The following is a 26,856-nucleotide window of genomic DNA, read 5'->3' as shown; positions in this document are numbered from 1 at the left end:
GGAACGGCTCGTGGGGCAGGAGATATTAGTCGGCCACGCGCCCTCCGGAGCTCAGGTCTTCAGTACACCTGACGACGGCGACATTTCTAATCGTCTAAATATTGTGCCCGTTGAACACTACGAACCAACAGTACACCTGTGGACTATACACCCGTGGATCTTCGATTAACACGAGTTTGTAATCACCAAAATATCATTACATGCCATCTCAACCTGTGAAATTTTACTGCTTTCTTTCTTGCTTTATGAATGCTTCAAATTATTTTTGTCAGTTAGTGTATTTAAGGGCGTTCTGTTAGCACGCATGTGGTGTTTCTCTTTGGTCTTTTGCTGTAACTTTTCGGTTGACTTGGAACAGTTTTGTGAGGGGGAGTTACGTACTTTATCGCCGGACTTGGAATAATTTTTGTGAGTGAAGTTATCACTGTACTTGTATTATTTGACTGCGCGGTTATTTTTGTGCAGTTTTAGTAACTTTAACTTCGTTTACGGGATTCGGAGCCACTGTGAACTGTAATTATTGGATGCAGTTGGCGCGTAATTGGCTTGTTGCATGTTTTCGCAGTAATTAATCAATACAACAAGCTTTAATTTAAACTGCCTCTGATTGTGTGAAACATTACTTTCGGACTTTAAGTGTTTGCTGCTGGTCTTCGTGAACTGACCTGCAGTTAAATGGATTTTGCTCGCATGTGTTTCTGTATTTGCTACACTGCTCGCACTACATACATAATTATTGTTTAATTGTTTCATTTGAATCCTCATTTTATGTGAGACCACCATCCTTACTTGTGTGAGTGTGATTCAGTAAACATTTAGTTTCAAATATAATCATTTAGTTTTGTCTCATATTCTGTCCTATTGGATGTGTCCAATGAGTTCACATAGCTGTAGAGATGTATCTATATTACTAAAAGGCTATAGCGATCACTTTTTCCAGTTGCAGATTGCCTGTCTAAAGGCTTTCTGGGACAAAAAAACTGATATTCTATTTTTAATTTAATTACTGATTGAACTATAAAATTTAAAATGCTTCACAATCTATTCATTAAGTGGTATAATCTTACGTTAAATGTTCAACATGTGTACGTCCTGAGGCAGCGTAACTCACGGCTCGCAGATTACACAGACTATATTTATCCAGTATTTGAGAACGAGAGCCCACACCAAACAATTAAAGAAAAAAGTTTATCGCTTACTACATTTTCGCTGTTCAAGCAGTAAACTTTCAGCGTCCGGCGTGACGTTTTCAAATATTTAACACATTAACTCATCTGTAAAGAAATCAGACGCTTGAAATTGTTTTATGCAAAGAAGTTCGCTTCTTCAGAGAACTGGAAGGGATGACGGAAACATGAGGTACTATTGATGAATTTAGCAAAGAGTTTACATGTGTTGTTTGGTTTTCAGTCCAAAGACTGGTTTGAAACAGCTCTCCATGCTACTCTATCCTGTGCAAGCTTCTTCATCTTCCAGTACCTACTGCAACCCACATCCTTCTGAATCTGTTTCGTGTATTCATCTCTTGCTCTCCCTCTACGATTTTTACCCTCCACGCTGGCCTCCAATACTAAATTTGTGATCCCTTGATGCCTCAGAATATGTCCTACCAACCGATCCCTTCTTCTACTCAAGTTGTGCCACAAAGTTCTCTTCTCCACAATTCTATTCAATACCTCTTCTTCAGCATTCTTCTATAGCACCACATTTCGAAAGCTTCTATTCTCTTCTTGTCCAAACTACTTATCGTCCATGTTTCACTTCCATACATGGTTACACTCCATACAAATACTTTCAGAAACGACTTCCTGACACTTAAATCTATACTCGATGATAACAAATTTCTCTTCTTCAGAAACGCATTCCTTGCCATTGCCAGTCTACATTTTATAACCTCTCTACTTCGACCATCGTGAGTTATTTTGCTCCTCAAATAGCAAAATTCATTTACTACTTTAAGCGTCTCATTTCCTAATCTAATTCCCGCAGCATCACCCGATTTAATTCTACTACATTCCATTATCCTCGTTTTGCTTTTGATGATGTTCATCTTATATCCTCCTTTCAGGACCCAGTCCATTCCATTCAGCTGCTCTTCCAGTTCCTTTGCTGTCTGTGACGGAATTACAATGTCATCGGCGAACCTCAAAGTTTTTATTTCTTCTCCGTGGATTTTAATTCCTACTACAAATTTTTCTATTGTTTCCTTTACTGCTTGCTCAGTATACAAATTGAATAACATTGGGGATAGGCTACAACCCTGCCTCACTTCCTTCCCAACCACTGCTTCCCTTTCATGCCCCTCGACACTTATAACTGTCATCTGGTTTCTGTACAAATTGTAAATAGCCTTTCGCTCTCTGTATTTTACCCCTGTCACCTTCAGAATATGAAAGAGAGTATTCCAATCAACATTGTCAAAAGCTTTCTCTAAATCTACAAATGCTAGAAACGTATAACTTGTCATTTACTCTTATAATGGCATTACTGTTAGTGTTTCCAAATAATTTAATGTCCAGAGTATCGCTTTTAACGGGGTTAAAAGCTGTTTTATACACGGGAGTTCTGTTCTTTGAGGAATCGGGGAGTGAGTTCGGGGTTACTGATTATTCGCTAAGTTATCGACTTGCTAAGCGGGGTAGCGCAATGATTAGAACACTAGACTCGCCTTCGGCAGGCAGGAGGTTCAAACCCGAGTCCAGCCATCCTGATGGAGGTTTTCCGTGTTTTCCCTAAATCACTTACGACAAATGACAGTATCGTTCTTTCGAAAGCGCACTGCCGCTTTGCTTCTCCGTCCTTCCCTTATCCGAGCTTGTGCTAAGTTTCTAGTGACATCGCTGTTGACAGGACGTTAAATACTAATCTCCTCCTCCGTTTACTGTTATCTTCTTATTCGACAGGGTTTGAGAATCAATTATATATTAAACGTATAACTTTAAAGTGCCGGTACATGACAAACCCCTGTGATATAGGAACGAGTCAAGCCAAACAATTAGGTAGTGTATTGCTCACACCAATAGCGACAAACAAAACCGCCGGTGTGCTCGTGAGACGTGGGCTCTGGACTCAGATTAATGAATAATCATTGTTTGTACGCTTTATTTACGGTAGGAACGTAAGAGAGCTTCATCTGGACAGATCACCAGAGCGAGAAGTAAGGGATACTACATCATCAAAGCCTCGCTAGCTCTGGACTTTCGCTGATTGTGGTGTGGAGATTGTACTGTAAATATATCTGTATGTTTAAAATTATTACTGTCCATATCTACTGGCATGGTTGCATAATAGAAATGACAGGAACCGGTACCCACAGGGTAAGCGTGAACGCAGGAACAGGCTAATCGGTGAATGAAGCAAGTAGATGGCCGCTTTGGAAGATGAATAATAGTAAATAGTGGACACGCTAGTGAAGGGTTAAGAGTGTTCCTAAAAGTACATTAAGATCTGGATTCCTCCTAGCAGCTTATTGCAGCTGAAGAAAGTTGTGGTACAATTTCTGAATAGGTGGTGTTGCGTTGAATCAGTTGGGATCCTACGTAAGTCCGTCTGTGACTCTCTTAGATGATAAATGTTGGCACCTGTTGTCATATCATGCGCATAGTCGGTTCTCCTAAAGCACTCCTTCGACTTATACTTCCAGCAAGACAATACTCTGTCCCATCACACCCTTATTGTGTCAGAATTGTTTGATAAATAAGCAGCACAAATGAAGCCACTAGAATGATATTCCAATGGCAGTCCTATTGAACGCATGGAGCGCTGTTTACAGGTATATGAACTCTGCTCCTCTCACCAGCGTCAGTTGTGTTATGTGGTTATGCATTAGCATGGGTTGCCAACTCATCTGGTGTTCTATGGAGACTACACCACACCGACTCGCATCTGATGTCAGGACACAACTACACGCTACGTGAGAAATTTCTCTGGTTCGGTGTCTTCTCAGTGTACACTCCACCAAAATTTCAGCAGTAAATTTCCCAGACAACTGGCTTAAGATATCAAGTACGCGCTGTCCTCCGACCGCAACTGCAATAGAACACCCGATCTATAAGTTCGTCTGGCTGTAAGATTTTATCGAAGTCTTTCACAACCATCCAGAAGTTAACACAACATCCTGTCACTTGCGTCCTCAGAGGACTTTGAGGAGCCTCCTGCTACGCTCCTAGTATCTACTGTGTTAGTATATTTTGAACAACCTGTGCTTGGTGTTTCGTATCTCATTCCTCAGTTCAAATTCCTTGTTTTTATTTTTCTCATTTTCCTCTTGTTTTGTTGTTTCTCTTTGTACAAAATTCTAATATTCTTTCTTTTCCCCTTTTTCTCTTATTTTTCTCGGTCTGACGATTTCAGTGTTAAACTCGCAGATATAATACATCTCTTTCCTCCACTGTTGGCCCAGCTTATAATTAAACTTAAGTTTATTGCTGTAATACTTTCCGCGCCTTTCTCAGCGTTCATTAGCGCCCCTATGCTTAATTCCTTATTGCATTTATTATTAAAATAACATATTTTACAAACTACATTATTATGGTGTATAGCTTAGAATAGTCTGGAGCCTAGGCACGATTGCAAACCGTTAGTTTATCACAGATATGTGGATTTGGTCATTGTAATATTGGCGGTGCTACGGCAAAATTTTACTTACTGTATAAACTGACCTTGATTTGATTTCCCTTCCCTGACCTTGTCGAACTGCACCAGTGCTACGTTCATGATGGCATCTATGCTCACGATGTCATCTCTAACCTAACCTACCTTATGACCGTCCAACGAGATCACGAAGACAATAGCAAACTAATATCAACTCTCACAGAGCTACTAAAGCAGGCCCTCTGCGAATAGAAGAAATCTTAGTATAGGAAAGAAACATATCCATACTGGTTCCGTGACAAGGAGCGCGGAAACAGAAAAAAATGAATCTTCTATGTGGAAAAAAATCGACTCAGGAGTTATAAAAGAGAATAATTGCCAGTAGGAAGTAACAACAGCCCTCACACGTCTAACAAAAATGTAAGCAAAGCTTCAAAAATGTCGGGTCAAGTGAGGAACGGCTACTACACAACGACGGCAGTATTCATGCCAAACGCTACAGTGATGAGGGCAGGTCGGTAGCCTTAGTTACTGAGCGTCACAGCAAACATCAAGCGTGATGTTTTCAGCTGCCATTCCACACAACGTGGCAGGCCAAATTAGACGTATTGAGGGCAATCTGAAGAACAACTATTGCAGGGTCCATCAGAGACTCAATGTACTGTCCCTCCTACAGACCATTTCACAAGACGTATTTCAGATGGACCATAACCGGCCAAGGGTTGGCAAGGAATGCCCAATGACTGGTAACATTTTTTAATTGTCTGGGCTGCACTGTTGTGAAACATGTCGCCCACCGAACATGCATGGGATATGGTTGGTCGATCAATTGTTGGTTATGGTCATTTAGTACTCACACTTCCTACATTGTGAACGCACGGGCAGATCATATGGAAAGAGGTAACCTAGGAACAGAACCAGGCTCTCTTTGATTTTGCGCTACAACGATTGTAGACTCTTGGTGCAGCACGGGGAAGCTTCACACAGTATTGAGAACGTAATGCATCTAAAATGTGTAAATTGAGCTGCAGATGGCAAGCTATAAAATAAAATGAAGAAGGCTCTCCAGAACCTAACGTTCTAGAAAATAACTCTCAAATTACAACAGACAAACTGTTTTTAGGCCTATTTTTAATATAATAATTACTACTTAATCGTGTTTGCATGTTACAAGATTGAATATAAGTACCCACTGAGGATGACGAAAAATGCTGAAACATGTTTTGACATTAAAAAGAATAGTTGTTTGCATAATAGGTGAACTTGAGTTCCAGTAAAGAATTACAAATTGCTGTTCCGCCGTCCGCATTGAGTGTTTATTTCCGGTAGAGGGATAACGGTCGTACCCACGTGACGTGTTTCCCGCAATCCATAGGCTTGCGGCTGCCGAAGGCGGAACTACGACCTCTGCAAGTAAAATTGCCGCCAGTCTCTGAATCCCTCTCCATATCGATGGACTGTCGGGACATTAGAGATGGCATCAGTTCAAAGATTACTTTAATGCAGCTCTCCACTTCAGTCTATATCTATGCGTAACTACTGCTACTACCTGGTTTCGTTCCACCATTCTTACTAATTATCCCCTCTACAAGTTTTACCCCTCCCCACACCTCTCCCAGTTATCCAAACCACTTCCTAATTAACTCTTCCCTGATGCCTCAGGATGCATCCTGTCAACCTATCTCTTCTTTTAGTCAACTTATTCCCTACACTTCTTTCAGCCTCGATTGGATACCTGTTTATCAAGCACCGGACGTGCTCGTCTAATGTTCAGCATTATTCTATATTACGACAATTCAGAAGCTTTTTGTCTCTGTACTGTTTATCGTCCACTTCTATGTAAAAAAAAGTTTTCTTTTTCAGAAATGTGTTTTTTGCTGCTGTCAGTTTGCGTTGTATCAAAAAGAATCATCCGATTTTTAAAAAATCATAACTATTATGTTGTCCGAGATACGTGAGTGAACATCGTACTGATGGAAAGAGCAAACTTCGGGTTTTACACGGTTCCCGGTATGTAGCAGCAGTGTGTGTCCACTTCAGTTCTAGTAAAAGTGTTGTCGGGACAATAGAAAGCGTTTTGTGTTCTACGTTTAGCGCAGTGCGAGTCACTGATAACTGTTCAGAGGGATTTTCGTACTAGGTATGGTGTGGATCCTCCTGCAGCACAGAGCAAACAGATAGTTTGTGTAAAGGCAAAATGCCAGGCCGTCCCCGAATGTCTGACATAGACGTCGAATTCATCCGCCAAATTTTCACAAGGAGTCCGCAGAAATCCGCTGGCCTCGCAGCTTGACAGCTCAACATGCCCCCGATGTCCGTCTGGCGTGTGTTGCGTCGACATTTACACATGGAACCATACAGAACTCAGCTACTGCAAGCTCTTTGTGAGGGTAACAAACAACAACGTGTGGAGTTCTGCAATTTCGTTCTTGGCAAGATGGACGATGACAGTTTTCTTCCACGCTTAGTGTTTAGTGAGGAGGCAACATTCCAGTTAAATGGAAAGGTGAACCGTCATAGTGTGAGAATATAGGACACGGAACAACCACATGAAGTTGTCCAACATGAGAGGTACTCTCCAAAATTTAATGTGTTTTGAGCAGTTTCACGGGAAAGGTGTATGGTCAACCTTTCTGTTACAGGAACCACATTTCTCGATATGCTTGACAACATTCTTTACCCACAGTTGGAGACTGAGTCGAACGACTTCTTTTGCCAACAGGATGGGACACCGCCACCCTGGTATCTGGAAGTGCGGGAATTTTAAATCGAAGGATTACTGAACGATGAATCGGTCTTACTGGACCAAGTGATTCAGCCTTACATTACTGACCTCCAAGAACACCTGCTCTGACTGTATGTGATTATTTCTTGTGGTGATTTATAAAAGACTCTGTTTATGTGCCTCTATTACCAAAGACAATGAATGAACTGAGACTTCGCATAAGAGCAGCTGTGGAAGCTGTAACTCAAGACATGCTCGCTGCAGTGTAGGAACAATCTGAATACAGCATTTACGTACGCCGTGCATCTCAAAGGGGCATACGGAACACCTATGGAAAGGTACGAAAAAAAAACTTTTTAGTTTCCCGTTCATTAAAAAACAAAATTTATTGTATACATTTATTAGTTTCAGAAATATAGACTTGCCAAATCAGATGTTTCTTTTTGATACGCTTTCTACCTCCTCAGTTCTGCAATCATCATTTATTTTGTTACCCAAGAGACAAAAAGCATCTACTACTTTTAGCGTCTCATTCCGTAACGTAATACCTTCAGCATCATCTGATGTGATTCAACTGCACTCAGGTACCCTTTTCTTACTTTGACTGATGTTCGTCTTATAACCTCCATTCAAGTCACGACCCATGTCCATTAAGTTTATATCCTATGCAAAGTTTCTCCCAGTTTTAGTGGTGAACACAGGGCGGAGAGGGAGTGGCCTCCTATTGGCTGAGGCACCTGCCATTGTGGGAACAGAGAAGGACTCACAGTCCACTGTCGTTGACTGTCATTTGAGTGGCGTCTGCAGTAGAAGATGGAGGCCCTTGGGAGATCTGTTCCACCGAAGTTTTGTTTAACAGTAGAGTTAATGCTATGGTTTGGAATGTCGTCGAAGATACGGTTGTGTTGGTTTCTAGTTTAGTTTGGTTCGTTATAATTAATGTGTTCCTTCCTATCTGCTTTAGTTTTCTTGTTCCATAAAGGCAGTATTAATTATTATAGCAATGGAACAAATGAGTTGTTCACTAGTGTTACAGCAGTTTACCAGATTTACAAAATGGCTCTGAGCACTATGGGACTTAACATCTGAGGTCATCAGTCCCCTAGAACTTAGAGAACTACTTAAACCTAACTAACCTAAGGACATCACACACATCCATGCCCGAGGCAGGATTCGAACCTGCGACCGTAGCGGTCGCGCGGTTCCAGACTGTAGCGCCTAGAAACGCTCGACCACACCGGCCGGCCCAGATTTACAGAGGCTGCTTGTAGTTGCAGCGATGTCTCCTTATTGGTTATGTTGTAGACTGATTGATCTTATTGTCGGTAGTATATTACGTTGTCTTTATTGTGTACCTTTCAATAATAATGACTCTGAGCACTATGCGACTTAACTTCTGAGGTCATCAGTCGCCTAGAACTTAGAACTACTTAAACCTAACTAACCTAAGGACATCACACACATCCATGCCCGAGGTAGGATTCGAACCTGCGACCGTAGCGGTCGCTCCGTTCCAGACTGTAGCGCCTAGAACCGCACGGCCACTCAGGCCAGCTACCTTTCAATACAAGTATTATTAAACTACAAATTCGAAGGTTCAGTGTTCAATCATCAATTGTTCCGAGGAGTTTGTTTCTGTCACGTATCGCTTCTTTCACCTCTGTAAACGATGTGAGTAATAGTATATGTGAAAAAGTAATGTCACGTTGAACTGTGACTCAGAATTCATGGTAAACTGCTGACTCCCTGTAGGTGACTAGTTTAATCGGTTCAAACGTCGGAGGAAGGCAAAGGCATACCGCTTCTAATAGTATACCATCGCTGCGTTCGAACCAACCGACAGATGGAGGGAAGTTTCATCTTACCTTACTCAATACGTATGTTACATTCAAGGAAAGCTATTGTTTCCACGTCTATAGGCTCAACAGCAATCCTGTGCATAGGTTCTTTGAGTTTTAGATCCATTTACTGTCGCCGAAGATTCCACCATATAGCCTTCTAGTCCCCTTAAATAACTTTGAAGTACAACACTATTCATCGTCAAGCACGAGGAAAAGGTTCGACTTAATCCAGCCTTGTCTTGGGAAGTAAAATACTTTTCCATTAATATCATACAGACAGAAAACTTGATTTTCAACAATTTCACGATCGCTATGTCGTCCATCAGCTACAGTCTTCAAGTGTTTCCATTTCAGCACACAAGCGGTACTACTTTGCTAATTTTGCTCTCTTCATTTTGATATCACCCTCCTAAATTCTCCTTAGCTGCGAATTATTTCGGAAACACACATTCCTACACAAAATTTGAACCTTATAAGGAACACACACAGTTAAAACACAACTGTATGAAAATTATAAGGTCTTGTTCTGTAGAAGAAGACAACGAGATTGTACCGCTGACGCACAGGGATCACTTCTTACATGAGGCCGAGTTGGATGGAAAGTGGACGTACTATTTCTTGGCCTGCACCATTCACCCGATCTGACTCAATACGATGTTTTTTCTTATGTTGTCGCGTAAGCTGTGTAGTTTACTACACACCTGTAGAACCTGTAGAGTAATTGACGAGAATCATTGACAAGTGTGATCCTTTCCAAATGTAAAAAGATTTGTCGAAACAGATGGTTAGATATTCCGCTAATTATTTGCACGAGTTTTATCGAAATGATGTGCATCAAATCAATTTAAACTCTACATGTTGTTGATTTGCTTGTGCGTCTGCTGCTCATTTACTGTTTACTGGCTTCAATTTAATAAGAGTAAACATATTAGTCTTTAAAATCACTCGCATAATTATTCATACACTTAAATTTATTTTTCTTTTATCTACTCACGTTGTCAGTTTTTAATTAAACTTTCACGTACTGAATAGAGCTCGTACAGAAGTACTGATTTTAGACTACCGTTTAAAGTTTTCTTTACTTCCTGCCGGACATTTTATGTTATAGTGCAAATGACCAACGATTGTTGTAAGTGAAAATTGAATCATTCTCAGAACCTCTTACAGATTTAGTAATTAATAATAAAGGCCATTTTTTCTTCTAGTGTTTCAGTTGTGAACATCACTAACCTTCTTAAATTCTGATTGATTATTTATGAAGCGTATCACCAGCGAAAATACGTATGGTGAAGGAGCGATTAAAACGCTAAATCTCCGAAGACGCGTCTAGAAGGTGATCGTGAGTGAACAACACATTTATTGTCACTGTTTGCTCTTGCGCAAACAATGCTTTCTTTCTAAGTGATGAGTTGCTCAACAAATTATTCCATAAGACACTAATGTTTGAGAAACATTCAAAAATATGAATAAGTAAGATTTCTTTGTTTCCTAACTAGCTAATCATACAAAGAGACGTTAGTTGTTTGAGCAGCTCGGGTAATAACTGTGTCCTTCTTCTATTCGAACTTTTATCAGCATGTGCACACAAAATGTTTTCCCCTATTTACCGGCTACTGTTCATCTGCTACATTAATTGTTGGTGTTATTCTATTTTTTGTCCGAAACTGACCCGAAATTAACTGAGAGTCATTTTCAGAGATTCGGTTATAATGCTTCGAAAAACATTCTTGACAATGTGTTACTTGAAGTTTTACAGGCAGATAATGTTTACTCCACACAGTAAAGTGCTTTAAAAATCTAGCAAGCGATTCACCTGGAGAACGGCTGAAAGGTTGTCAACCGAAATACCGGAAAAAGATTTAATATTATCACGAATGTACTCCCGAAAAATGATGGAATATTGTTTACAATATTTTCTGTTGCTTTCTCACTAATATCATTAATTATAATGTTTGCGTAATCTACAAAAAGGACTAACTGGGCTTGGTGAATGTTAAGTGGGCGGTCACTCACAGCCGGCCGAGGTGGCCGAACGGTTCTAGGCGCTACAGTCTGGAACCGTGTGACCGCTATGGTCGCAGGTTCGAATCCTGCCTCGGGCATGGATGTGTGTGATGTCCTTAGGTTAGTTAGGTTTAAGTAGTTCTAAGTTCTAGGGGACTGATGACCTCAGAAGCTAAGTCCCATAGTGCTCAGAGCCATTTGATTTTTAGGTCACTCACAAATATAGCGTATGGTACTGCACCCAATACTGAACTCTGTGCAACTCCCTTCGTGATATCTCCTCAGTCACTAAAATTTTCCCTCCTTCCAGTATTGCCTCAGTGTAACAGAAATTATTACGATGCATCGACATCGATGTGCTCAGTACTGAACGGGCCCTTCGAAAAATGGAACAACTACTGCCTGTTGGCTGTGGCTTTACTTACAGATCTCGGCAGTAATTTCACGACTCTGAAAGTTTTTTACATCATCAGGAAACATCTCTAATTTTCCTCAGCTTTTGTCAGTAAAGAGTTGTTAATAACAAGTTCTTAACTGCGATGTGTTTCAGAGAACTGGTGCTCTTTCCCAGGCTTTGGACCCGTCTGTCATAGATTCCCCGATTGACGGACAGTATAGGCCGTATATTGTGCAAATACGCCGCAAATACTATTTATAAAACGACAAAGAATATCAAAGAGTGTCTCAGGGCGGGAAAGGAGAAAAGGACCCACTAGCAATGTCGGAAATGTACCACATACCATGCACATGTGGAAAAGTCTATGTTGGACTGACTGGACGATCAGTCAACACCAGGATCACCGAACATAAGCGGCATTGCACGTTGGAGCAGGTGAAGAAATCGGCTGTGGCATAGCACGCGGTATGTGAGACTGACCACAAAGTAAAAATCGCCGACATGAAAGTTCTTGCTGTAGAGAAGAGCTTTCACACATGCTTTTTCAGGGAAGCTACAGAAATACACAAACATGACAATAGCTTCAACAAGAAAGAGGAAAGCCTCAAGGTGAACGAGCCCTGGATTCCCGTGGTGCAGTGAATGACCGCTGCAGTTAGCAACGGGAGAACTGCAGGGATAAATGTAAATTCGTGCGACATAATACGGAAAAGCCCGTGGATGTCGACGCGTTAGGTACAAGCTTAATCTGCGGCAGTGAATTCAACTTCAGTCTACCAACGGCAATGGAGGGTGAAGCTTTGACTCACGCGGGCGAAACGTCAAAAAAATCATAAATTAAACATCGACCAAAGAATCCGAGACAGAAGCCAACAGGCAATTTGTCGTCTTTACAAAGAGATACGAGACAGTTTATGCTGCCGTAAGGATGCTTATGGAGTCAAGACAAGCTTTTCTTTCTCCTGTGGCTCGGTGGGTATACAAACAGGCACGATATTTACCTCATTTTACGACAGATCTGTGAAAAAGTAAAAAGTCAAGGTTCTCTCTTTCTTCATTTGTTCTTTCTAATGTGTCCTTGGAACAACGTATGTAGTGAAATTATAGGGGAATGAAGTATTTCCCACAGCAGGTATTCTGCGTAGCTGTGGGTAGAAATAGATATTTATCAGAATCCGTTTGTATGTTAGGAGAGAATGACCGAATCCAGAAATGACTGAATTTAATTCCAGGTGTCTTTCCCTCACCTGAAAATTTACTGTTTGCATGTTACCGAATTGACGACAGACGAGAGTTGCAACAATGGACGTGAAAGACACTAACAAGTAAATACTTGATAACGTCTTTGTCCTATGTTTTGGAGAAAGGAGTAAATATTCGTCATTATTTCATGTGGATTCTGAACGAATGACACCTGGTATTTGGTTTTGTACACTTTGTGATCAAAAGTATCCGGACACTTGGCTGAAAATGACTTATAAGTTCGTGGCGGCCTCCATCAAGAATGCTTGAATTCAATATGGTGTTGGTCCACGATTAGCCTCGACGACAGCTTCTACTCTCGCAGGCATACGTTCAATCAGGTGCTGGATGGTTTCTTGGGGAATGGCAGCCCACTCTTCACGGGATGCTGCACTGAGAAGAGGTATCGATGTCGCTCGGTGAGGCCTGGCACGAAAGTCGGCGTTTCAAAACACCCCAAAGGAGTTTATAGGATTCAGGTCAGGACTTTGTGTAGGCCAATCCATTAAGGGGATGTTATCGTCGTGTAACCACTCCTCCACAGGCCATGCATTATGATGAGGTGCTCGACCGTATTGAAAGATGCAATCGCTATCCCCGAATTTCTCTTCAACAATGGGAAGCAAGAAGGTGCTTAAAACATCAATGTAGGCCTGTACTGTGATAGTGCCACGTAAAACAACAAGGGGTGCAAGCACCCTCCATGAAAAACACGACCACACCAAAACACCACTGCCTCCGGATTTTCGAATTTTACTGTTGGCAATACACACGCTGGCAAATGGCTTTCATCGGGCATTCGCCATACCCACACCATGCCATCGGATCGCCACATTGTGTACCGTAATTCGTCACTCCAGACAACGTTTTCCGACTGTTCAATCGTGCAATGTTTACGCACCTTACACCAAACGAGGCGTCGTTTGGCATTTATCGGTGTGACGTGTGGCTTATGAGCAGCCGCTCGACCATGAAACCCAAGTTTTCTCACCTCCCGCCTAACTGTCATAGTATTTGCAGTTGATCCTGATCCAGTTTGGAACTCCTGTGTGATGGTCTGGATAGATATCTGCCCACTACGCATTACGACCCTCTTCAACTATCGGCGGTCTCCGTCAATCAACCGACGAGGTCTGCCCGTACGCTTTTGTGCTGTACGTGTACTTCATGTTTCCACTTCCTTATCACATCAGACCTAGGGATGTTTAGGAGTGTGTAAATCTCGCGTACAGACGTATGACACAAGTGGCACCCAATCACGTGACCACGTTCGAAGTCCGTGAGATCCGCTGAGCGCCCCATTCTGCTCCCTCACGATGTCTTATAATTATTCAGGTCGCTGATATGGACTACCTGGCAGTAGGTGGCAGCACAATGCACCTAATATGAGAAACGTATGTTTTTGTGAGTGTCCGGATACTTTTGATCACATAGTGTATATGTTATCTGAAGAGCACGGTACTGTCTTCTTACATTAATGAGTTTTACGTCGATAATACAAGAGTGTCTTTCAAAATAAACGTAACCTTTATGAAACAAAACAGATTTCTTGGTGATGGAATTCGTTGCATGAAAGCTGACCTCCAAATCTTATTTATCTTACAGAAAATGGGTTTTTACAACGGAAGATGTTACGAGTAGAAGAAAACTAACTGCATTATTTTTCAGACATAATAATTTTCATCAATAAAAATCGAGAGATCGAGATTATTTACTGTAAGTAGCGCCAAAAAATAATGTATTGACAGAATAATTTTCGCTCATACACGTGGCTAGGTACAGGATTATTTACTTTATGGCAACAGAACAAAGCCACATAGACGCAGAAAAGTTTTTACGGAACACGATCCTAACTTTAAGGATTTTTTTTAAAAAAAATCTGAGTTCACTGTTAACTGGGAATTACGGTGAAGAAGTGAAGGTAAAAAAAAGTGGTTTATTTGAAAAAGTGAAATTTTAAAACTATTACATAAAAACAAGGATATTGTTGATAAATAAGGGCTCAGATAGACAGCAAAAAAATTAAAACATTGTAGTGTCAGCGTTAAAGTAATAAATCTGAATATGACGATTACGGAGAGAGGTAGCAGAAAAACGGTCGGAAATTTGGCAAATAAATTGGGGTCGGAGAGAGTCCAGGGGGAACAGACTCGACATTTTCTTTTTAGACCACGAAGGTTAGTGTCTATCGTCAAGTCTGACCGGGCGCTGATCACCGCACAGTTGAGCGCCCCACAAACCAAACATCATCATCATCATCGCCAAGTCTGACAGCTGTAGCCAAAATCAAAAGCAAAAGTGAGCCTTCTGAACTCAGCCGAAATGAAAGAAAATCAATGGGAAGTTTACGAAAAATATCACTATTGACTTATGGCTTATCTTGTAAGTCAAGATTTGATAAGAAATTACTGAATGCAACAATTTTATGTGGTAGGCTTGCTTGGGAGTAGCATCGCTACAACTTTCGCCCACGCACAGTAGATTACGTAAGTGTCATTGTCTTCAGAAAGCAGGAAGGTCGTAGATATCTATAGAATAGAACTTCTCACCCTGTTCTTCGACTTGTATTTATGCATGATGGTTAGACGACCTGCAAGCCTTCACAAAGAGTCTTGGCAAAACAGTCGTACCTGTAAACAACAGCGCATCACGTGTCACCGCGTGGCTCGCAGTAAACAAGACACGAACGCCTCCTCCGCACATTCTCCTGCCACCTTGCAGCTGTCGAGTGTTGCTCGTGCCAGATAGCTAAGCAGCAGCAATGCCAGCTCATCTTAAGAGCCCTTTACACCGAAGTGAACACAAACCAATGCGCAATCGCAAGCAATGCGCAGTGAGTCCGCTTGCACGAGGCTTCATTGGCTTGCATCTGCAAATTAGCGTTTACTGTAGAGCGAACGAAGGAGAAAACATAGGATATGTTTTGTTTTTTGGTGCCGGAACGTTGTCGCGGTAAAGTTGCTTAATCTATGTTTAATACCGCGTGCTGGAAAAAAGAAACACAGTTAGTTTATTTTGTATAGGGAGAACGCTGTTGGTCATGAAAGCAAAAAGGCGTAGACAAAGAAAAATGTGGGACTGTGAATAAATTTCAGGCGTGAAAGAAGTGGTGGTTTGTCTCTGGTTAGTGATCTGCATCTGTAGCCATCGCTTGCTTTATTCCAGAACTTCACCCACATGTCGATGGATGATTTTCGCCTTCTTCTAGCTGCAACTGAACCGAAAATTTGAAAACAAGGCACAAATTATCGACGACACGTACCAAAAAGAGAGAGAAGCTAGGATTCATGCTGCGATTCTTAGCAATAGGTGACAGTTACTCTAGCCTCAAATATTTATTTCGTATATCAACCGCATCTATCTTCCAAATAATTCCTGAAGCATCTAGTGCCATATGCGAAACACTCGTGGATTATATAAACGTAAATGTAAAGGAACCACAGTCATTGAAAAATGAGTGATGTAATTAAAAATATACGAAAGACCAGCCTCATCTTTATGGGAGGGAAAACAATTTTCACTTATTCTGTTCCCGTATTTATATCTCGCAAAATAGTAGCTAAACTATGACGTTAAAACAGATACACTATGTGGTCGAAAGTATACGGACACCAGGCTAAAAATGGCTCACAAGTTCGTGGCGCCCTCCATCGGTAATGCTGGAACTGGTTCAAATGGCTCTGAGCGCTATGGGACTTAACATCTGAGGTCATCAGTCCCCTAGAACTTAGAACTACTTAAACCTAACTAACCTAAGGACACCACATACATCCATGCTCGAGGCAGGATTCGAACCTGCGACCGTAGCGGTCAGCGGGTCCAGACTGAAATGCTGGAATTCAATATGATGTTGGTCTACCCTTAGCCTTGATGACATCTTCCACTCTCGCAGGCATACGTTCAATAAGATGCTGGAAGGTTTCTTCGGGAATCGCAGGCCATTCTTCACGGAGTGCTGCACTGAGGAGAGGTATCGATGTCAGTCGGTGAGGCCTCTCACTAAGTCGGCGTTTTAAAACATCCCAAAGGTGTTCTGTAGGACTCTGTGCAGGCCAGTCCATTACAGAGATGTTATTGTCGTGTAAGCACTCCGCCAAAGGCCGTGCATTACGAAGAGGTGCTCGATCGTGTTGAAAGATGCAATCGCTATCCCCGAAATGCTCTTCAACAGTGGGAAGCAAGAAGGTGCTTAAAACATCAATGTAGGCCTGTGCTGTGATAGTGCCACGCAAAACAACAAGGAGTGCAAGCCCCCTCCATGAAGAAACGACCAAAACGTAACACCACCGCCTCCGAATTTTACTGTTGGCACTACACACGCTGGCAGGTGACGTTCACCGAGCATTCGCACATACCCACACCATGCCATCGGATCGCCACATTGTGTACCGTGATTCGTTGCTCCGCACAACGTTTTTTGCACTGTTCAATCGTCCAATGTTTACGCTCCTTACACCAAGCGAGGCGTCGTTTGGCATTTACCGGCGTGATGTATGGCTTATGAGCAGCCGCTCGACCATGAAATCCAAGTTTTCTCACCTCCCGCCTAACTTTCATAGCACTTGCAGTGGATCCTGATGCAGTTTGGAATTCCTGTGTGATGGTCTGGATAGATGTCTGCCTGTTACACATTACGACCCTCTTCAACTGTCGGTCGTCTCTGTCAGTCAACAGACGAGGTCGGCCTGTACGCTTTTGTGCTGTACCTGTCCCTTCACGTTTCCACTTCACTAACACATCGTAAACAGTGGACCTAGCGATGTTTAGGAGTGTGGAAATCTCGCGTACAGACGAGTGACACAAGTGACACTCAGTCACCTGACCACGTTCGAAGTCCGTGATTTCCGCGGAGCGCCTCATTGTGCTCTCTCACGATGTCTAATGACTACTGAGGTCGCTGATATGGAGTACCTGGCAGTAGGTGGCAGCACAATGCACCTAATATGAAAAACGTATTTTTTGGGGTGTGCGGATACTTTTGATCACATAGTGTACCTTGGATGTAAGCCATGAGAGTGGTCAAGTCTTTCGCGCATTTTTCTTTTACATTAATCTACATTATACGCTTATTTTAATGGCAGTTTATCGACTATGGAAATTGCAAGAAACAACTTAAACTGTTGTGTTGGCACCGCCAACACTTTGGCAATTTCTTGTCAAGCATCGTTTTATTTGTTGAGCATTTTATGATTTGGATCTTTAGGATCCCACAAGAACCTATGGGGTCCATACTCTTCTGTCAACAGAGGTACGCTTTCATTCAACTACTCCATCACCAAAATAAACACCAACAACAGATTGCGCTAGGAAAACAGCACACTACGGCAAAGCAAGTGCACTGTGTCTCTCATCGAAGCTAGCGCCGAAGCGAAGAGGACGCGAAATTCCTTTGATGGTTCGATCTAAGGCCGACACACAACGAATCACAAACGAACACTTGCGAATGCGAACCGCCCACGACCGAACCACACACGTCAAGCGTTTACGCCAAACAGCGTTCTCGTTCGCCGCTGCGCGTTCGCTTCGGTGTAAAGGGGACTTATCGCACTGAGGTATCTCAACATTATGCAGGTACCCTACAGGGGAAGACCCACCGCGGCCAAGGTGTCTGACGAGGCCCACGAGACAGGCAGGCCGCGGCATGTCCGCCACAGCACGTGACACTCCGCGAGTGCCAGCAGGCTTCTCCAGCGGAGAGCGAGTAACTATTTCAGACGAGTTTAATCAGTCTTGATTGCGCGTTTAAGAGAATGCAAGCTCTCGATAGCGCACGACAAAGTTAAGACCTTTAATGGGTACATGTTAACAGCCTTGCCGCAGAGGTAACACTGGTTCCCGTCGGATCACCCAAGTTAAGCGCTATCGGGCTTGGCTGGCACTTGGATGGGTGACCGTCCAGTCTGCCGAGTGCTGTTGGCAAGCGGGGTGCACTCAGCCCTTGTGAGGCCAATTGAGGAGCTACTTGATTGGGAAGTAGCGGCTCCGGTCTCGTAAACTGGCATACGGCTGGGAGAGCGGTGTGCTGACCACATGCCCCTCCGTATTCGCACCCAGTGACGCCTGTAGGCTGAGGATGACACGGCGGTCGGCCGGTGCCGTTGGGCCTTCAAGGCGTGTTCGGAAGGAGTTTCGTTTCAATGAGTACCTATTCCTAACATATTGATTTCCCGTGGGCCCTGCATGGAGTCGAGAGTTCGCAAAGAGTGGCGTACCAGCAGACTAGTGTGACGTCTCAAGTTCGTTGCCTGGCCTGCATATCTCGTTGGCGCGGTGGATCTGGCTACTGATATCACGGCTAGCCTGTTGCTGGATCTTAGGCGATTATTTCCGTGAGTAATATGAGTTGACATACAGAGTACCAGAATTATTGACGTCAAAGGTATACAAACGGTAATGGATCCTAAAAAGAGAATGTCGAGACCAAGAGACAGTTGCCCGTATTGAATATGTTATGTGATGCGAGGCCTAGAATTGCGCAACGTTGAAAGAACTATTGTGCGCAGCTGAGAAGATTGTTCTCGCAGGAATGTGGCTGCGGGTAGGGCGATGCGGTCTAAACTGGACAGTACACTGAAACATTTTCATGCATAAATTACGTGAAGATTGTAATTGTGAAGAGGCTTGAGCGACGTCAAGTCAGCCTTCGAAATTACGGGAGAGTGGGATTTTCTCCTCTCATTATTTTCCCGGCGGCTCATCAAAGAAGAATTTCTTCCCTGGCAGGAAAGAATTTTTTTATTTTTACTGGAAGTGCTATTACTGCTCTTTGAAAATAGAAGAAAGCACGAAATGGTTTCGTTGTAGGCAGTACATGGCAAAAAATGGAAATGAGCGTTTGGCGTCATTGGCCGGGAGGCGCCTGACGGGGCACGTCCGACCGCTTTGGTGCAGGTCTTAGTACATTCGACGCCACACTGGGCGACTTGCGCGCCGGATGGGGCTGAAATGTGATGAAGACAACACAACACCCAGTCCCTGAGCGGAGAAAATCCCCGACCCAGCCGGGAATCAAAAAAATGGTTCAAATGGGTCTGAGCACTATGGGACTTAACATCTGTGGTCATCAGTCCCCGAGAACTTAGAACTACTTAAACCTAACTAACCTAAGGACATCACACACATCCATGCCTGAGGCAGGATTCGAACCTGCGACCGTAACGGTCACGCGGTTCCAGACTGAAGTGCCTAGAACCGCACGGCCACACCGGCCGGCCAGCCGGGAATCGAATCTGGGCCCGTAGGACGGCAATCCGTTACGCTGACCACTCAGCTTTCGGGGCGGACAGGCAGTACATGGTACGAATGCGAGATGAGTATGCAAGAAAAAGTATCATATCGCCAACACCAAGTAACCTAAACGACAACAATTCTCAGGATAATCAGTGGGGTTGATATTTAGCGTCACAATTTCAGCAGCTCTCTGACAGGAATAACGAAATTTGTAACAAGACAGCGTAAAGTTACAGGATGTAATGACAGTAGTGTAGTCCAGTTCGAATCTCAGTATTCGTTGAGTACAAACGTATTCAAGGGAGTGAGCGAATACTACGTTCTATGTAAATAACACAGCAATAGTGCTACTACTGGTACTACCACTATCATTCCTACAAATATTGGTTCTTAAGTTCCTCTTCACACACACACCGCCCTCGTCGGAAAGACTGATTAGAACACTGCGTAAATATATTAAATTGCTCGCGTTTTCAGTGGATTGATACTTCCTAAATATTATCAGACCAGTTCTCCATTTGTGTACCTGGTATCAGTAAATGCTGTAGCAATAATTTACTTTATCAGTAGTTTTACTGATACGATGAATGCAACTACTGAAAAATGTTTTTCTCGTTACAGATGCACCTTTCAATTTATTCAGTTAAAACATCGTCATGAGTTCGTATTTTTTCCTGCTTGTGACATAGACTGGTCAGCCAAAACATTATGACCACCTACCTAATAGATGGTATGTCCACTGTGGCACGGATAACAGCGGCGACGCGTCACGGCATGGAAGCCTAAGGCCTTGATAGGTTGCTGGAGGGAGTGGGGGTCACATCTGCGCACACGAATCACCCCATTCCCGTAAATTCCTAGGAGGGAGGCAATAAGCTGTGACACCACGTTCAGACACACAAAAAAAAAGATCAAATGGCTCCGAGCACTATGGGGCTTAACAGCTATGGTTATCAGTCCCCTAGAACTTAGAACTACTTAAACCTAACTAACCTAAGGACAGCACACAACACCCAGTCATCACGAGGCAGAGAAAATCCCTAACCCCGCCGGGAATCGAACCCGGAAACCCGGGCGCGGGAAGCGAGAACGCTACCGCACGACCACGAGCTGCGGACGTTCAGACACATCCCGGATGTATTCGATCGGGTTCAGATCTGGCGAGCTGAGGGCCCAGCACATCAATTGGAACTCGCCACTCTTTCCTCGAAACACTCCGTCACACTCCTGGCCTTGCGACATGGTGCATTATCTTGCTGAAAAATGCCACTACCGACGGGAAACTTTATCGACATGAAGGGACGTACGTGGTCTGCAACCAGTGTAGAATACTCATTGGCCATTACGGTGCCTTATACGAGCTCCACTGGACGCATGGACGCCCTCGCGAATATTCCCCACAGCGTAATGGAGCCGCCGCCAGCTTGTTTGCGTGGGGTAGCCGCGCGGTCTAGCGCCTTGCCACGGTTCGCGCGGCTCCCTCCGTCGGAGGTTCGAGTCCTCCCTCGGGCATGGGTGTGTGTGTTGTTCCTAGCGTAAGTTAGTTTAAGTTATATTCAGTAGTGTGTAAGCCCAGGGACCGATGACCTCAGCAGTTTGGTCCCATAGGAACTTACCACAGCTTGTCGCCGTCCCATAGTACAGGTGTCAAACAGCTGTTCCCCTGGAAGACGATGGATTCGCGACCTCCGATTGGCATGATAAAGAAGGTATCGGGATTCATCAGACCATGCAACGCTCCGCCGTTGCGCCGGCGTCCAGTGCTGATGGTCACGTGCTCATTTCAGTCGCAGTTGCCAATGTCGTGGTGTTAACATTGACACATTCATGGGACGTCGGCTGCGGGGGCTCATCGTTAGAGGTGTTCGGCGCACTGTGTGTTCAGACACACTTGTACTCTGACCAGCATTAAAGTCTGATATTAGTCCCGCCACAGTTCGCCGCCTGTCCTGTTTTACCAGTTTGCCCATTGTACCAGACTGCCCAGCCTACGATGTCTGAAATCTGTAATGAGGGGTGGCCACCCTATCCCACGACGTCTGGACGTGGTTTCATCTTGGTTTCGTCAGGTGTTGAAGACACATACCACAGCACTCCTCGAACACTGGAGAAGTCGTGCAGTTTTCGAAATGGTTGTGCAGAGTGTCCGGGCCATCACAATGTACCCTTAGTGAAAGTCTTGTAGATCGTACGCCTTCTCCATTCTACACATGGACAGGAAGCTCACTGATACTACAGGCATCGTCCGTGTGTCCGACTAACAGGTACTGCTCGCCAGGCGACGTCGCTATCGTCTGGACGAGTTTATAACGATACATCGTCGATGGTCATAATATTCTGGCTGATAAGTGTAGATGTGATTTGTACATTCACTTTTCGCTAGAATTTTCGCGTTTGGCAGTGGAGCAGTAAATAACACCCAATGACGCTGTGAACCAAGTCTAACGGAAAGGCAATATTTTCCGGACTGCTAAAACAGTCCACAGGTAGCCGCAAAGCGGAAATATGTGAGGGACTTAACTGTTTCCCCGCTCCCTCACTCACCCTTCGCTAGCACTCCTCTCAGCTGCCTGTTGTACATGTTTGTAAACTGCTTTTTTTTTCAAAACAGAGAGCCGTCTGCCGTATGTATTAAAACACTGGTGGCGCTGCCTTGAGAACCAACGCATAATCGCCTATGATGTATGCGCGGTAGAGTGAACCATAGTTTACGTTTTATGACTGGGAGTCGAAGATGGAGCATTACTCGTCACAGGAGCTTGCAGACATGCATTTACTGTACGGTGCAGAATGATGCGGAGCATGGGAATCCGAACGAATATATAGAGAAGAGTATAGTAATAGTGATCAATCCAACTGGAACAAATTTATCAGCATGGATAGAAACTTACAAGAAACTGTGGCGCTGAAGGGGTAAGCTATGTTCGCATGTAACAGAACTTCCAAAAGCTGAAAATTTTGGGAACTGTTTTTCGCCGTCGTTTTTATATGTTAAGGCTTGTATCGATTTTGCTAGCTCTGCCAAATATAAGTTTTTCGATCGTCAGTTGTTTTATAGGAATGACCTCTGAAAATCAACTATTCTAGTTTCCGATGTAGTCAGCGCGATGTCTGTTTCTCTTCAATACAGAAAGACGACTTCTTCCTGAGTCTAATAATTCTTTTTATGCTTCATTGCCCAAGTAGTCACTCCATCCACTAGATTAGCAACTATTTTTTTTAAAGGATGGAACTTGATAACCCAGATACGTTTCATTACTGAAAAATTAATTGTGGAACAGAATATTTGTCAGCTAGATACGCATTTGTCATCTCGAAATTGTCTGCGCTGCCTATCAGATGCTGTACTGGGAAATCGGTTCACGAAAACTCATTTTGGGAGCCCATGGAAAAGTGGTAACAGAGAGATGCCCAAGGTTTCCCTAAAGAACTTTTCGGACGGTAGAATTTGAGGAAATTATGTTGGGTCGTATGAGAGAGGGTGCTTCGATAAACACCCGACAACATGCCAGTGAAATGCTGTGCTTAGAATACAGTATCGAAAGTGCTTGTAGACCAACGGTTGCACCCGTATATCACATACAACGTATGAAAGAAAGGGGACTAAAAGACTTGTTTTCAGAGTTAGTTCTATCGGTGGATTATCCTGTGAATAGTCGCTGCGAATCATTGTGGATACACACCTGACCGCCTTCCGCGCTGTACCATTACAACCACCACCGGTGCGCCATCGCACTATTCGGCCCGATGTCCTGTTTTACTTATTTCGACGACTTCCCCTCTTCAGGGAATCGTTGTGGTCGTCGTGGTGAGCTAATTTGACACCGCTTTCACCTGAGGATGCCGTTTTAATGAAGCGAAACCGGTTGCGGCAATAAAGAAATCACCAATTACAGCTGCTCTGCGGTTAATTTTACTTCCATTCATTATGAATGCTGTAGTGGCTTCTCACGCAGCGCTGTAGAAAGTTTATTGCCATTATTACCTTCGCAACACTGATCTGCAAAGCACGACTTCTGTTGGAACTAAACACCACGCTGAAAATTTCAAAAATCTAAACCACCTCGACGTCGGATTCGTATTTTCTTTCAAACGTGTTTCCACTCCGGCATCATGCCCGCAAGTTGAGTAATAGGGTACCAGGCTTGGCTCAAGATCAGAAGACGTATAACGAAAACAAACCTCCGTCGAAGTCAACATTGTTCACGGCAAAAGATCGGGATGAACCGAATGTACTTGCTTGTGATAGCATAAGTCATTTTAGATGATTAATGCCATGTGATAGCCATTATGCGTTATTTCGCTGGTGAATCTATTTCCATCGGGCCTTTTTCCTCGCTTTGTGTATTCATTTCGTCCTTGGTTGAGCTGTAAGTCGTCTTGAAACAGTGTTGTAGTAGATAAAATTACTTTCTCTTTTCCTCTGAGTTTCATTAAATGATCAAAGACTCCAGCTACTGACCGATATTCCACCGTTCTCTGAATGAAACACAGCGAAAAAACACATCAAACAAAATAACAGTCGGCGACAGCATCCACCTCAGAATTATTTAACGCAAAATAAGAATAAAATAATTCCGGGTCAGGAAAATGCTAACCTAGTTTTGTAAAATAGTGATTGACAGAGATATGGCAGTGGATTTGTTTCTCAGTTTTCAGGATTTTGAGGCTCCAGAGGACGGTATGGCAGTTTCTATTCGTTGTTGCTCTATTCGCATCATCCACAAGACACGTGCAGTGTATTTTTGATTCTGAAACCGCGGACGTTGAGCAACGTTGTCTTTGTGCGAAACTGGCAGTCTTCAACCTCCCCCGTTCCTCCTGGACCAAACTTAACAGGGTACTCCGTGTAGTCGGAAAAAGTACTTCAGTTCTGTACTGGTGGCGACTGCTCAAAGTTGTCTGACTGTGGTTAGTGCTGAAATGAAAACCATGGCGCACATCGTAAGGACCTGTCCTGGTTCGATAGCCGAACTAAATCAAGACAAGGGGGAAGGGTGGTGGGTTGGTTATCGACTGGGAGTATATAGGTGGCGGGAATTAGCAGTTCCGACATTTGCCTTACAACCAAAGAAAACCTCCCGAAAATCTTGATGTGTACCATGGTATTGCTGTTATCTTTAAGTTATTTTGCGAAAATACGTAACATACAAACATAAGGCGTAGAGGACTTGTTCATTTGTGTGACTTAGTGAAGTCTTGATGTGCTGACTTGCCTGGAAGTCTTGGACATTCACTTGCGTTACATCGTCAGAGAATTTGAAGTCCTCCAAGGTTGCTGTATTTCAGTTTTCTACTTTATAAACATATTAGTGTTTATGGGAATATATTGTCAGTTTTGCATCATACACTAAACAAATAAACGGTACAGAGAGATTCAATGCTTACTGGTTTCTATCATTTCTAATTTTGAAATAATATTGGAAGAACCAGCTGCTATAATGTTGGGGTCGATATCAACATTATTCTCGTTAATAATCAGAAGTGATTTTTGTATATCATGATGACTGACATCTTTTTAAGTTTCCTTCATTTTGTGCTTCTTAACAATGTGGGGTTTTAAATAAATGTTAAAAAAATCTTAAAAATGCTATGTCGCTTTGACAAGTGTTTTTCTCTAAGAAATATCCTTTTTATTTACGTTAGAACGGATTAATTGATGGCAGTACAGCTGACGTATTCTGTCATCTGTGGCAGTAACGAACACAATATATAAGCAATGTTGAGATATTTTACATTGTGTCTTTAAATAGCCATAATTTTGCATCTGCTGCACAGGAATGCAGTACAAAATCATATACCCGTTGTTGTCAGGTTGCTGACAATGCCATGTGTATGACTTGTAAAATAAATGAAACATTCGGTATTACTACACACGAGCAGTTTATTAACACCAGTTACGTTTTTAAACAGCCATAATATACGCGTATTACGACAGCTAGCTATAGATGCTTTTTTTCTGAACAGGAGCGCAGTGCAGAATCGTGTATCAGTTGCTGCCAAGGTTGCTGACAACGCCATGTGCACACTTGTAAACAGGGAAACACTGGATATTACGACATACGAGCAGGTTATTAACAGCAGTGTTATAGAGTAATCGAAACACGCACTTGGGAACTGCACAACAATATGAGCGGAGAAATATTAAATACCAGTAAGAGAACTGCCACTTTTACCTGCTTTCCCTTCTAGCGTCTTGCTCTCCGCGTGGAAAGAGGAAATTGGTGGAGTGTGAGCGACGGCCACTGTAAAGCTCTGGTAACACGATTTTGTCTGCAAACCACACTCAGAGAAAACCGATGGCCAGGTGCAGGCCTATCCACGTCAGGTGGTCAGCGTACAATGACCAGAATAGTCTGACGGTGTGACGTGGCGGGCAGACCCGTTGCCAAAGCCCTGCCTCGTGCCTCGTGCCACTGCCCAAGGCTCTGGCGAGCGCTGGCGCTGCACAAGTCGCGCCTCGTCTCTCTCTCTCTCTCTCCCCCCCCCCCTCTCTCTCTCTCCCCTCTCCCTTTCTCCCCCTCTGTCTCTCTCTCTCTCTCTCTCTCCCTCTCTCTCTCTCTCTCTCTGTCTCTCTCTCTTCCTCCGACGCTGCCGCCAACAAACAGAACACTAAACAAGGCGCACTATTTGCAAAAAATGGTTCAAATGGCTCTGAGCACTATGCGACTTAACTTCTGAGGCCATCAGTCGTCTAGAACTTAGAACTAATTAAACCTAACTAACCTAAGGACATCACACAGATCCATGCCCAAGGCAGGATCGAACCTGCGACCGTAGCGATCGCTCGGTTCCAGACTGTAGCGCCTAGAACCGCACGGCCA

General features: G+C 43.4%; 1 long non-coding RNA gene across 1 annotated transcript in view; it reads right to left on the bottom strand.

The window, feature by feature from the left end:
- LOC124799292 overlaps positions 1 to 26,448 on the bottom strand; it is a 188,684-nt gene extending 162,236 nt beyond the window's left edge. The window contains exon 1 of the long non-coding RNA XR_007017007.1: positions 26,209 to 26,448. This is a non-coding gene — a long non-coding RNA (uncharacterized LOC124799292). The remainder of the gene's footprint in view (positions 1 to 26,208) is intronic.
- Between the last annotated feature and the right edge of the window lie 408 nt (positions 26,449 to 26,856).

This window comes from Schistocerca piceifrons, chromosome 5, assembly GCF_021461385.2.
Source record: "Schistocerca piceifrons isolate TAMUIC-IGC-003096 chromosome 5, iqSchPice1.1, whole genome shotgun sequence".
NCBI classification, from domain to species: domain Eukaryota; kingdom Metazoa; phylum Arthropoda; class Insecta; order Orthoptera; family Acrididae; genus Schistocerca; species Schistocerca piceifrons.
This window is presented reverse-complemented; position numbering and strand designations above follow the sequence as displayed.